Source organism: Ammospiza nelsoni, chromosome 4 (genome assembly GCF_027579445.1).
Source record: "Ammospiza nelsoni isolate bAmmNel1 chromosome 4, bAmmNel1.pri, whole genome shotgun sequence".
NCBI lineage: Eukaryota > Metazoa > Chordata > Aves > Passeriformes > Passerellidae > Ammospiza > Ammospiza nelsoni.
The window spans coordinates 71,817,817-71,830,898 of NC_080636.1; the positions used below are offsets into that span (position 1 = coordinate 71,817,817).

Sequence of the window (13,082 nt, forward strand, 5' to 3'; positions counted from 1 at the left end):
ACCATAACATCTCAGGTCAACTTCTGTAGAAAGACTTGAACTGAAACTAAAACTGTAATTTGGAATTCCACAAACCTCCAATTGTTTTTCTAATAAAGTAACAGCCAAAGAGAGTCATTGTTTTAAGTTGCACAACTGAAAATGGGAGGGAGAGAAAGTGTATTTAGAAATCTTTTCAGTAAAGGCTGTTCAGAGAAGCAATAATTACACAGCAAAACAATAACTTAATGCTGTGCACAAAGGCGTTGGGTACAAGGTTATACCTTGGACTCACAGACAAAAAAAATAACTGCAGGTAAACAAGAGTTGCAAAGATTAATTTTGAATGGTTAATTTTAAACTGGTTTGTGAATTTTTCTTATGCTACTCTGACTAATGGACTTCCTAATTAAAATCTAGTTTATATTAAAAAATAATGAGAGCACAGATTTAATAAAAATTTGTAGCCAAGAGGTGAGTCTATTAACAGCAACTTGAACAAATTGAAAAAAATCAATTGAGCTTAAAAAGAGATTTTAAACTTGTCAGAAATATGTCTTAGAGAGAAACCCTGTTACTTCTATTTCAGTGAAGTCTGGCAGGGTTTATAATTCTTTTTTCAATTTAAGATTAAATCTAAGTTTCAATCTAAGCTTATTCTATACGATCTAAGATTTTTCTATATGATCCATGATGTTAAAATAAATTAAATTCTAAGTATGCAGAGTTTCCTCTGCAGTTTAAAGGCTACTGCTGGGCCCAGTATAGAACCCTGGAGGACACCATTTGTGACAGACTTCTACCTAGATCCTGTGGGAATAAAACCCTCTGGGATCTCCCATTCAGCCAGTCCTCAATTTCAATTTTCCTCCAAAGTGATAAATAATTCTTAAAAACAAGAGTAAATATTTAAAGGGGATGTGAATAACAAATATTGGTACAAATACCACCTTCATATCTCTGAAGGTTTAGAGATATTTGGTTGCACCTCTGATCTCCACATTCCTGATTTGTCAGTGTTCTTGTGGTTACCTTGTGGTATTTTCCATAAAAATCAGATCTTGAATTTAATTCCGTGGAAATGTTTGAGGCATTACTTTTTTCACAGAAGAATATCCTTACTTTTTATTCACTTTTTTTTTTTTCTTTAAAATACGGAAAGAAAAAAGCAATTATAAGATTTTTATGGTAAAAACATAGAGTACACCTAAGCTATTTTAACACAAATATTATGACATTAAAGGTTTCCTTTATACTGTATTAAAAAAAAAATACAAGAGAGAACAACACTGCTGTTGTTCTTTGCTGACTTTTTTTTTTTTAAATCTCATCCAGTACAGCAGTGAAATGACTTGAACTCAGGTCTGTTGAGTGCAAAATGTGTTGCAGATTTTTTTTTAAACTATAAACCCCAGAGTATGAAAAATGGGAAGAAGAATTTGAAATGATTGCTTAAAAAACTGCTGCCTACCTTTTTTCACTGATCCTCCGTTTTCTCCAGCTTCACTTTGAGTCCCGTTTGGGTTTGGAGCCCACAGACTACAGTGATCTCAGAGATGTTTTGGTTTTTTTTTCTCAGCTATAAAGAATGTGAATGCTTTTACAGAGAAAAGAAATGTATTTGAGCAAAACAACCCATTACAGAGTGAAGAGATCGGAGATTTTGTTTTGGTGAATGTTACCACATTCTACATTTTATAGCAAATGTATCAACTGGTGAACACTTCCAGTGAATACTGAATGGACAGAAGTTGCATATGCTGAGGATATAAAATGCAGAAATAAAGTTCTTCTCCTTCTTATCACAAAGGTCAGAAAATAGGAAGCTGATCTAAAGTCATGAGTCAGCATCCATTCACTCCAGTGCCACGCAGCAAACAAACAGGGGATGCCACATATAACTGCAGTGTCTTGGATCATTTTTGCTAAAATCATACAGCACTAATTATAGAGGTCCTCCTTGTTTAGTTCAGACTAATTTCATTTGAGTCTTATGTTATTTTACTTACAACTATACCCACCAGACAGTTGAAAGTGCCAAATAAAGTAAAGTAAATGACAATAACCTGGTCACTGCTGGTTTTGAGGAAATCTAAGAATTAAAGTTGCAATACAAAAATCTAGAAGAAAAGAATATCTAAAGGCCTGGGTGAACACACAGTGATATCAATAGAAAAATATAAATTTACATTGATGACCCTAAATCAGACTCTATATCTGACTTCAAGCCTTCAAAAAAAAAAAAAAAAAAAAGAAAATAACATTTGATGCTATTTATTTTGATGCAAAGTGACCTGAAAAAACTTAGATTCTGTGCCAAACATTAATTCAAAATGCAAACTAATTGAAAAATACTTGTATAAAAGGATTTGAAAGAGTAAATGCCAAGATTAAGAAAAGTGTTCTATTATGTTTATGAGCAGATTTCGGGTACTAAGAACCGAGCTCATGAGAGGGAAAAAAACACATAAAACCCTTTCAGGAATGGATTAGTAGTTCAGAAATAGGCCTTTGAAAACTCCAAATCCTGCAGGATGATTAATTATTCTGTGGTTCACCATGAAGTATTTTTAGCTACTTTAACAAAGACAGAAAATTGCTGCCTTGTCTACTGAGTGCTGCAAGAAAATGAAAATTATGAAATATTTCTGAAGTAACAGAAATGCTTGAAGTAACCAGCCATTGCTTTTACTATGCTGCTTGGATTTCTGGACCAAGATTAACCTTTTATATACATTACTCCATGGCATTAGAGGTCTCTCTTCTTGTCATTATGAATTTAAAAGAAGCTCATCTTCTCTTTCACTTTAATACCTGTGGGTATATGAAGAGGAAGAGAATCATTAGGAGAGAGTTCTTAATTTTTACTCACAGACTACCATGGTTATCATGAAAGGTCTCTTCCAAAAAGCATAGGGCTATCCAAAGCATAGGGCTTAAACTCACAGAAAATCCACGAGAGATTTTTTTCAAACTCTCAGCCTGAATCTTGGCCTAAGGACCTTTGCCTTTAAAATGGTCTTAAAAAAATAGATTTTTCCAGGAACCAGTATCGAACCAGACATAAGTATTTTTGTAAAATTCTAGGGAACCAGTTTATTTATTTATAATAAAGCAGAATCGTTCACTTGGAAGGGATCTACAATTATCTTGTCAAAACACATTCATTTAATTATTTTTAAAACGCAAGTAAACTCATCCTATCAAGAACGTAACTCTTGCCTAATATGAGGAAAATGCAACAAAATCAGTGGAACTGAATAGTACTTGAAGCGAGGCAGGTGCAGAGGTCCACACTGCTTGGCTTGTATCAAAAAGAGAAGAAAAACACTGTAATTAAGAGATAATTTTCATGTAATGTAGAACTGTCATTAAGTGATCTGATAAAAGTTTGAATACATCTGTAATACCAGGTTATAAATGGTAGAAGTATTTATCAGTGTTTTCAATATCCTGTCAGAAATGATAATTAGGTAAACAAGGTTATAGAGGACAATAAGCTTAAAATAAATACTTGATTCGAACCTCTAGCAATCATACTCAGAAATTACAATTCCAGTGTATTTAGTGAAAGAAAGGTTTTGTGATTACATCACCAGAAAAATGTAATGACCTCTGAAAATATTCTGTGCTAACTTCCTAATATTCATTGTTACTTTTATTTTACAATATCTTAAATACCAAGAAACATACTACACTCCCTCTAAAACCTGAATAAATTATCTTTTGGAAGGCCTACTCCATTACTCATGAATTCTACAATGCTCTAAGAATTGATCCACTATACAGAACTAATATAAATAGCTATTTAACAGAAAGAAGACATTTAGAGAGACTTGTAATGGATCTGGCAATGAGCTTCTTTTGTTGAATAGAAATTTTCTTAGATTTTTATATGAGGTGAGTATTATGACAGTAATAGCATACGTGGCATGGCAGGGATCCCATGTACAGTCCTATTATTGCTTTGACAATAAGTCATTGGCAGTTCAAAGAGAATTCTAAAAATGACATTAAACCAACATATGGAAGCTACTTTGGAAACTGTAACAGGAAGACATATACCTCAGATAAAATAGAAATTAGAAAATAACTTCTTAGAAAAAGAAATGTTTCTGAAGGAACTAAATGTGTTACTGCTTAAGGAAAAAGAACAGATTAAGAGGTCCATGGTGTAGGAAGATTGACAAGGTCTCAGGAGAGGAGAAAAGGAAGAAATAAAATTAAAGAACATAAGCAACACAATAGTACAAAATACTTAACCTTGAAACAATCTTTTAAGGAAACCAGAAGAAATTATATAATTTGCAATATTTAATTAACACGCTTCAATGAAAGCACTAGGAAAAACACTGCTCCTGCCTCCCTCCCCTTGAATGCAAATATAAGCAAGACAACCTGCTTTCCTGTCTCCAGCAGCTATTATTTTGCTCTGATAAAATGTCCCAAGGCTTTGTAGTAATATGAGAAACTAGTAGACTGGAGAAATTAGATGGAAAAAAAAGAGAGAGAGAATAATAAATTATAAGAAAATGCTGCTACTATATGTTAGATACCCATTATATCCATCAGCAACATTTCAGGCAATAATAAATCCTTCCAATATTTCAGACATAGAAATTTCCTGTATGAAACTTGTTGGTAATTATCAGAGACACTGAAAAGAGAGAGAATTCCTGCAGTATACTGTTATTTTGGAGTGCCTGAAGCACAGAGGGCAAAGCACAATGAATACATGCTGATTACTTAACTACCTTTTTCCTCCTTTTGTAAGTAAAGTCTCTACTGGTACATTGTAATGCAGTTTGTTCACTAACAATTCATAGAAATGAGTCAAAAGTGATTATTCTCACAAAGTCCAAAAGACAAAAAAAAAAACCACACATGAAGAAGAACTTGGCTTCTCAAGCCTTTCAAGATGAAACTGCAATCAGCATAATCACCAAAAATCTAACTTAGAGCAGCAGGAGCAGATTTATTTAGCAGCAACATAGAATAAATGGCAAATAGAAAACTTCTTATGGATGCTTCCAACTCAGTTGACATCAGTAGCCATTAAAGCACCTGTTTACATAAAAAAGTGATAGCAGGAAAGCATTTTTAGCTGCCTTAGGGGACAGAGCAATGAAAAAAACCAGAACCAAGGCTATAAGGCGTGTCAAGACTGCCTGGTGTATCAGCTTGCACGGTGTCAAACTGCCACCACACCTGTTTGAGAACCATTGCTGTGGAAAAGAATTTTTTACTCTAGGCAAAATTTCTTCTTAGCTTTTGTCTTTCACAGCTGATTTTCAATTACACTTACTGTTAGTATTTCAGTAGCATCTTGGTTTAGTTGAACCACAACCCATCACAGCTTCAGTGAGATATGACTGCTAATTTCAGACCTCTTACAGCTCATCAGTTCTTCCCTATTCTAAAGTACCTTCATTTGTGAAAAAAAAAATATTTCAGGTAATATTATTTCTCTTAAGTGCTCTTATTTACCCCAAAATATACTGGCTGAGCTGTCTGTGATTGCAGAGATGGTCTCTCTTTACTAAACTTTGGGGAGACAAAAGTCCTTCCTGATCTTTGAGGGCTGAGTATGCAAAATCTTTTTGACCCTCTGTAACATGGCATCATGTCCCAGGCAACAGTAAGGAAGGCAGCGTGGAAATAATAGAAGACTCTATAAACTTACACTGATATCTGATTATTACTAACATTTTTACATTAATTTTTTTGTCACTTGGTTTGTTCATCTATGATATTCCCTGTAATTGTCTAATTATTCCTATACAGAGGCTCTTCTATATTCTTTTTAATTGCCTCCACTAAAATTCAATTTTCATTTTGTGATCAATTTCCATTTTGACTTAATATCTTCTTCAATAATTAAAAAACCCCGCAGTTCAGGAAGTACTTATAAAGCTCCATATACAAATATAAGCCCTGAGAAAGATCACCACTGACAGGTGTTAAACTTCACTTATTTTAAAAGTCACACAGAATCAAGATGTTAGGACAGTTAACATCTTTTAAGACAGTTCTTTTCAAGTAAAGGGATATGCTGCAAGATAGTGTGGCAACTCATACTGTATTGTAACTTTGATTAAGACAAGGCATAGCAGGAGGTAAAAAAAAAAGGTTGTCAGCCATGAAATTTTAATTTTTCTTAAATATTAAGGCAAAAATCTCTGAAATCAATAACAATTTTCCATGAGTCAAATGCTATTGTCATATGTGCATAGAGCATTTTTTGAATGAAGAAGAGATTACATGACTATGAGAAAGAATTGTTTAGGACTGCACACTTTCATAGGCAGCAATATTTGAATATACTGAATTTGGTAAATTATGAAATCCAAAAAATTCTGAACCTCTGAGAGGTATTAGACATAAACTCTTTGAGACGTACAAGAAACGTTGTTGTTGAAAAGTGAATTGATGTACCGGACCTGAAGGCAGGGAAAATTATTAAGTAAAGCTTAGAACTGCAAGATCACAGGACAGTATATCTTGTTAGGTACAACATTTTGTACCTGAGTGCTGCTTGGTGCATTTCTGCATTTGAGGATCAATAGCTAAAGGAAATTGGAGGCTTTTCTACTTGTGTCTTGAAATCACTTTGCAAATCTCTTGAAAAAGAAATGTTTAACAAAAAAATAGTGTAAAACACACTTCGTTTATCTAGCCAAATACTATGAAAATAACAATGGTATACAAAGGTTAAAACAGCAAATGAAAATATCAGTGTAATACAAAATATTTCTCCTGACAAATTTTTTGGTAGTAACAGTTACAATATATTGATATAAAGTATTTTTAAGTCTTATGCTTCCCTTTAAATCTAAATCAATAATATTTTGTTCTCTATTGTTTTGCCCCAGCAAGGTTCTATGATAGCCTCAAGAGACTCAGAAATGAATGTGCTCTCTTTTAGGTGATACAACTTGTTAGTCCCTTTTCTTCACAAAAGTGTTTTTCCTGTACAGAGTAAACCCCTGAAGATATTTCTAACCTCATTTAATCCTTTCAACAGCTTGATAACCCACCCTGCAGTATTTTATCTTTATAACGGTCAGAGAAGAAAGTGCTTTGGTCTGCAGCTTTTCATGGGAACAAAATTGCACCTCAGACTTGTGGTATAAGACATGACACAGTAATGCGTGAACCATGAATTATTGAAGAAGTAAAGGAATCCTGAAAGAGAATATCTTCTCTGAAGGCAAAAGTTCAGTCCAGGTTTGCAGGCTGGATGCTCTGAACATCAAAGCCAGCCAAAACATGACCTACAGGGAGATGAGTCAGGATATCTCAGGTCATTTCCTGACAATCAAGATTTGTACCGAGTCCAACTGTAACATGATTTTTTCACTGAGATAACAAAACAGATACCTGCACCTCCATATTTAACACCTTTAAATAACTTTCTCTTTCTTACCACCACTCCAAATATGATCCAAGATAATGATAGTGAGAAAAAACAAACAAAAAAATGCCACCCCCCTCAGGGTACACAAAACTCCACATCCTTACCTACACACACCCTCTGTAAAAAAAACCAAACTGAAATATTAGGATTAGTAGGTAAACTTATATTATTTAATATACATATAATATACAAGTAAACCCAGTGGATTAATCCATCCCCTCTAGGGCTGGCTGAGAGGTTCTGCTCCAGTGCCATCTCCAGGCCTCACCAGCAATGAAGCTGAACACTGTCCCCTTATGGGCACACACAAGGTCTCTGCAGGCACTGCTGCTTGCAAACAGACAGAACAGGATTGGCACAGGCACCCACCAAAAACAGGAGCTCCCTGAGTAATCACCCAGTCTTGGGACTCTCTGGGGAAAAACCCTTCCCAGATGTGTCCACTTTGACTCCCAGGTGCTCCATCTCTCTGAGGTCCTGCTGTCAGATCGAAGGTGGCCAGCTCAGCAGCTCCAAGACCCCTGGCATCCCCATTAGCCAAGACTTCTCCAGCTTGCCAGGTAGTCTGCCTTGAAGTTTGCTCCTGGGTCGTGTGCAGAATGCACATTATTGCTTCTCTGGTCACTGGTTGCTCTTTTTGCCCATTTTGAACAGCAACTAGTCAGATCTCCGGTCTGTTATCAGCCTTTCTCCACTGGAGTGGAGTGCAGGCAGCCTAATTTTAAAGCTTTTTCTCTTACTAAATTCCTTTATGTTTTAGATAGTGAGGTGTAAAACCAAACTCCATCAAACTGCACTATTCATTCAAGGTTTCTATAAGCTACCCAACAGACAACTAACAGTAGCAAATTAGTGAAAGAAAGAAATACATAATTCAAATATCTCATAAATAGTATTGGAGACCTCAAAGCCTAAAAATCTATCCACTTAAGTAGAAACAAGCTGACACAAATAATTGCAAGGCTTACCAAAATAATGGTTATTCAATGAACTCAAAACCAGCAAAACTTTCTTGAGACAATTGTAATTTTAAATTTGTTATAGCAACTAAAAAAGTTTGATACAAATACTATATCACACATATCACAGTGAGCAAGCAACTAATGTAAAGGGGTTTTTCCTCCTTATAATTTTAAACCTATTTTTTACTGATATCATGCTTCTGATCCAGAGATTATGAGCTTGCTTCAGATTTATTATCCCAGATTTGTGTATGTGAGTAACACAAGAAAGCAATCTGTTGTTAAGTGCATTAATTTGCATGGAAGATACTAGAGGGATTTCTACATTTGATCTAAACCCTGAAGTTCAAAACAAGAATGAGAAAGAAATTGATGCTAAAATAAAATCAAAGGTAGCCTTTAAAGCCTTTTTCCTATAGCTTCTTATTTACTTTTACCTTGAGAGGGATTTTTTTTATATTCCTTCACCTAACCATAAGGATAGCTGCTCTTAATACTTTTCAAGAACAAAGTGAGCAGTCTCTTTTCAAAAAAAGAAAAAAAGAAACCATCTTATAAATGCCATTTAAATTATAGTTTCTCCTTTTATTTCCCCTAAAATTATAATCTTTAATATTTGCTATATTTTCCTGAAAGGAAAAAAAAATATCATATTCTTTTTTAAACATAGTGAAACAACAGTTTTTTGGGTTTTTTTTTTAGCATGACAGTTCTTTTCTCAAATATTTAATACTGATTCTTCTATATCAGGCTCATAACCTCAAGTGCTTTTGGTATTTTCCAAAGTGAGCTTGGAAATGCTGAATGAGTGCCTATACATAACTTGAAGAGAAAACTTCAATTACTATTGAAACTAGCTTCCAGCTCTAAAATGATAGAAAATGGGGGGGCTTAGGCAATGTTTTAAAAATTGAAATTTTCTCTATTATCTTTATGAAGTAACATTATAAGATAGTACCAGATGGAAAAATACATACCAATTCCAAACACACACGCATATGCTGCACATATACTGCACTTTAACCTCAGTGTTCCTGTTGGGCTTCTATGGAGTTCTAATCATGAGGCTACAGGGAAAAAAATAATTTAGTTATGTTCTTATAAAAGGTTACCAATTAGCTTGTGCTTTTCAAAATAAATATTTCTGATGTGTTTTGGCTTTGTTTACAGTTCTTGAATGAGTTCTTTAATGAGCGTCTTAAAAGTTTTTTCTGCAATTTATTTAGTTTTTTAGAGGATCTTCCTGAATTCAAAGGTGATCTTCAATTCTTTTATGCTGGAACACTCATAAATTGAAAGCTATAGGGGATTGGAATTTGTAAGTCTCCAACAAAAAGTGTAACCATTTGTATGGAGACTACAGCCATGAAATCACTATGATCTCTTTTCCTACTGTCTTTCTTTCTAGATCTCAATTGCTGAGACTAGAGGTGCCATTCAGTGAATTCCAACTCATCCATGTAAGAATGGATGAAAAATATAATTTTAAAAAATTCTATATATTTATGGAAGAAGAGTCAAGAATATGAAAATAAAATAAAAGGTCAGAAAATTCCCAAGCAGCTGTATTTCTGAAGGACATGCAAATATTCCTGGTCTGCATTGTGAACTCATTTAGTACAGTATTGCCTGCTACTAATAAAAATTTTAAGATTTTTTATTTTTAATAACTCCATCAAAAGATGTGGAAAGGAAAGAAAACACACTCTTTAATTATGGTTTATGCTTTTCTCCAGTAACTACTTATAAAATGTATAAAAATTCAGAATTTTTATCCTCAAATTCCATCTCTAAATTTAGATTTTTTTTTTTCCTTAAATGGGACTACAGGTTCTGCCATGCTGAAGAGATCTCTCATGAAGGTACCACACTGTGGTTTTTGTGAACTCAGCAAGGACAGTGCCTTCGGATGCTGTGAAATTCTGGCAGCATTTGTTGGCCCAAGTGTTCAGGACTATTTTCACCCATGAAGCACAGTTTGCTACCTTGGCTTCAATGCTGCTGCCTACAGAAGGAACTTTAAAGACGATAAAAGAGAAAGGTTGGCTCAGAACAAGCCTGCCTTCCCCTCTGCACCACCATGGATCTATTTCCACTCAATTAAAAGGTTTCAGGTACACCTGGAGTAACACAGAACTATTGTTCAGTCCCTCAAAAAACCATCTGCTTTGAAGCTGATCCCAGCTCACACAGGAAGAGGGGTAAGGAAGAGAAACCAGAGGGAAAAAAAAATCCAGTATGATTAAAAACTTTGCACAAGAATGGTTGAAAAGTACTTCAGGGAGACTTGATCAGTGTTGAGTCCTTATTTCAAAATGTTAAGTATTTAAAAATAATACAACATAACATTATGGAGAATATGATGTATATAAATAGCATGAATATAGGTGTACAAAAGTAAATACTAACTGTGGCCTTTGGCAGAATATCCTATTCAAATAAACATTTGAAGAAATTTTTAAAGAAGTTCCTCAAAATACCTATCACTACATATTTTCTCACATCAAAATTGAGTTGAACACCTACAATAGCCTCTATATCAATTATTAGCGGTTATGGATTTTTCATGTGGAGTACTGCACACTGCTTTTAAAAATCAGATCTCGAGTCAAGCAAGTGGCAGCTTGCTCACAGGTAGGGACAAAAACAACACACAATTTGTGTTATTGCCAATGCACAAAGATACTAACAAGGAATTCAGAAAGTCCACAAACTTTTTATGCAATGTTATCACCTATGAGATTAGATTATGACATGTGTCCTTTTAATGCATTTTAAAAAAATCTGCCCTCAAATTTTTAAAAAATAAATAAATTGCAGAAAATACTTTTAAGACATTCATTAATAAATAAACATTAAAAAATGGAGACATAATATTTGCACTGGTTTTCTTCAGCAGTGCATGTTAGTGACTGCGTTTTAAATATACAAATTCTATCCTTGGCTGCTTTTTTTTCTATTTTGCAATGTTTAGGGGGTTTTTGCCTTCCCTTTCTTTTTAAAGATCCTCATTTAAATCATGTGGTGTCCATTGACAACAAGCATAAATGCAATCCTCTTGTCCTGAAGTGTTAAACCAATCCTACGATCTTACAGAACCTTTTCATGATCTGCCCTTCTATTGTAATGCCTCAGTTCTCAGAGGACATTTGTGAAAAAAACTGATTTTTTTTCCATAAGTCTTATTTTAGCTGCGAGAAATCTGGTACACTGCTAATAATGCTAACAAGTAGTCTGTTAGCAGAATGTTCTACTTGCATTAGCACTTTGCAGGTTTTGTAGCACTGATCTAAACAAAGAAGAAGAATAAATATAGTTCAAATCCTGATTATAATGCAATTTGTCACACCTTAATCTATCCTTCATCTGAATGCCATGAAATTTGACTAAACACAATTATGATGGTGATATTTCAGGGTTTCAAGCTTTGCCCATTTTTTTTCCCTTTCTGCAGGTAAATAAATAATTAAACTAAATGCTTTGTTTAATCCATAGATGAAGCTTTGGGGTCCCCACAACTATTTAGAGAAGTGAAAAATTTTATGTAAAAGAGAGAAAATCCCTACCAAAACTATTGAGTGATTTAGATTACATCAGCTGGTTAGAGTGTGGTGCTAATAATGCCAAGGTTGTTGGTTTGATCCCATTCATTTAAGAGTTGGACTTTGAGAGTTCCCTCCAATTCAGAGTATTCTGTATTCTAATGGTGCTTATTTCGGTGTGGTTTTGTGTGTTATATCCAAGAGCAGCATCAAACTCACCTGAAATAATCAGAAGGAATAACAAGACCTTGCTAATGATTATTGCTGTGGCAGTAACATCCAGGATATGAAAACAATGACTGCACAACTCTAAGCTAACTACACCAATGGCAACAGTGGGGTTTATTTTCCATTTTAGACCCCAGCTTTCTTGAAGACCAGAGGACCTATGCAAGGAAAAACTTAACTGGCACATAAGATACTGTGTGTAGTTTCATTGTCAAGAGAGACACCGCTTACACTAATTCTGTCCCTTTCTGTTGTGAGTAATCATTTGACAGACAGATTGCCTAAATATGAGACAGCATTAACAGTTGGCTTTCCTGGTGTGACAGGATTCATGTTGCCCAGACCTAATTACTTCGGACTTGTTAAAGGGAGAGACAACTGTGGACGATAGACAATGTACTGCTAATGATGCATGTCATGTGAATGAATGGACAGGTTAAGCTACATGTGCTTGCCAAATTTCTATTCCTTCAGACAATTAATATGAGATGTTCAGGAAACAGATGGCCAGGTATCTAAAAGTCAAATCAGAATATCTTTTATGGCCTGTGGGGAACAGTTACAGGCAGGAGAATTGAAGGTGATTAGAATGTTGTTGACAGTCTATTCAATCTTCTGTATCATTTATTTAAAAGAAGCAATTCTTCTCTGCAAGAGACCTGACTTACCTTTCCATCCTACTAGTACAGCTGTGCCTGAGAGAAGATCAAGTATTTTCTGTCACACTGAGTTTAGACCTCTCTGAAACAGAAAAAGCTACAATAATAATGATTTCAGTCTCAAAATTGAAGTTATACGAATCCAAAGCCCTTCTCAGGATTTGGGATTGTTTCATTTGGCTATTCAGCTTAACTTTAATGTTTAATGTGGAGAACATTAAACCATCATATTCCCTGTAATTATAAGCTAGGTTACTCAATGGAAAGTTATCCTGGTTATGGGTTTAGTCACTCT

General features: G+C 34.5%; 1 long non-coding RNA gene across 1 annotated transcript in view; it reads right to left on the reverse strand.

The window, feature by feature from the left end:
- Positions 1-2,516: 2,516 nt before the first annotated feature.
- The window catches only part of LOC132071944 (uncharacterized), a 43,839-nt gene continuing 33,273 nt past the window's right edge, over positions 2,517-13,082 (reverse strand). Inside the window, exons 2-4 of the long non-coding RNA XR_009418266.1 lie at positions 12,797-12,869; positions 9,336-9,425; positions 2,517-2,793 (exon numbers count right to left, since the gene is read on the reverse strand). This is a non-coding gene — a long non-coding RNA (uncharacterized LOC132071944). The remainder of the gene's footprint in view (positions 2,794-9,335; positions 9,426-12,796; positions 12,870-13,082) is intronic.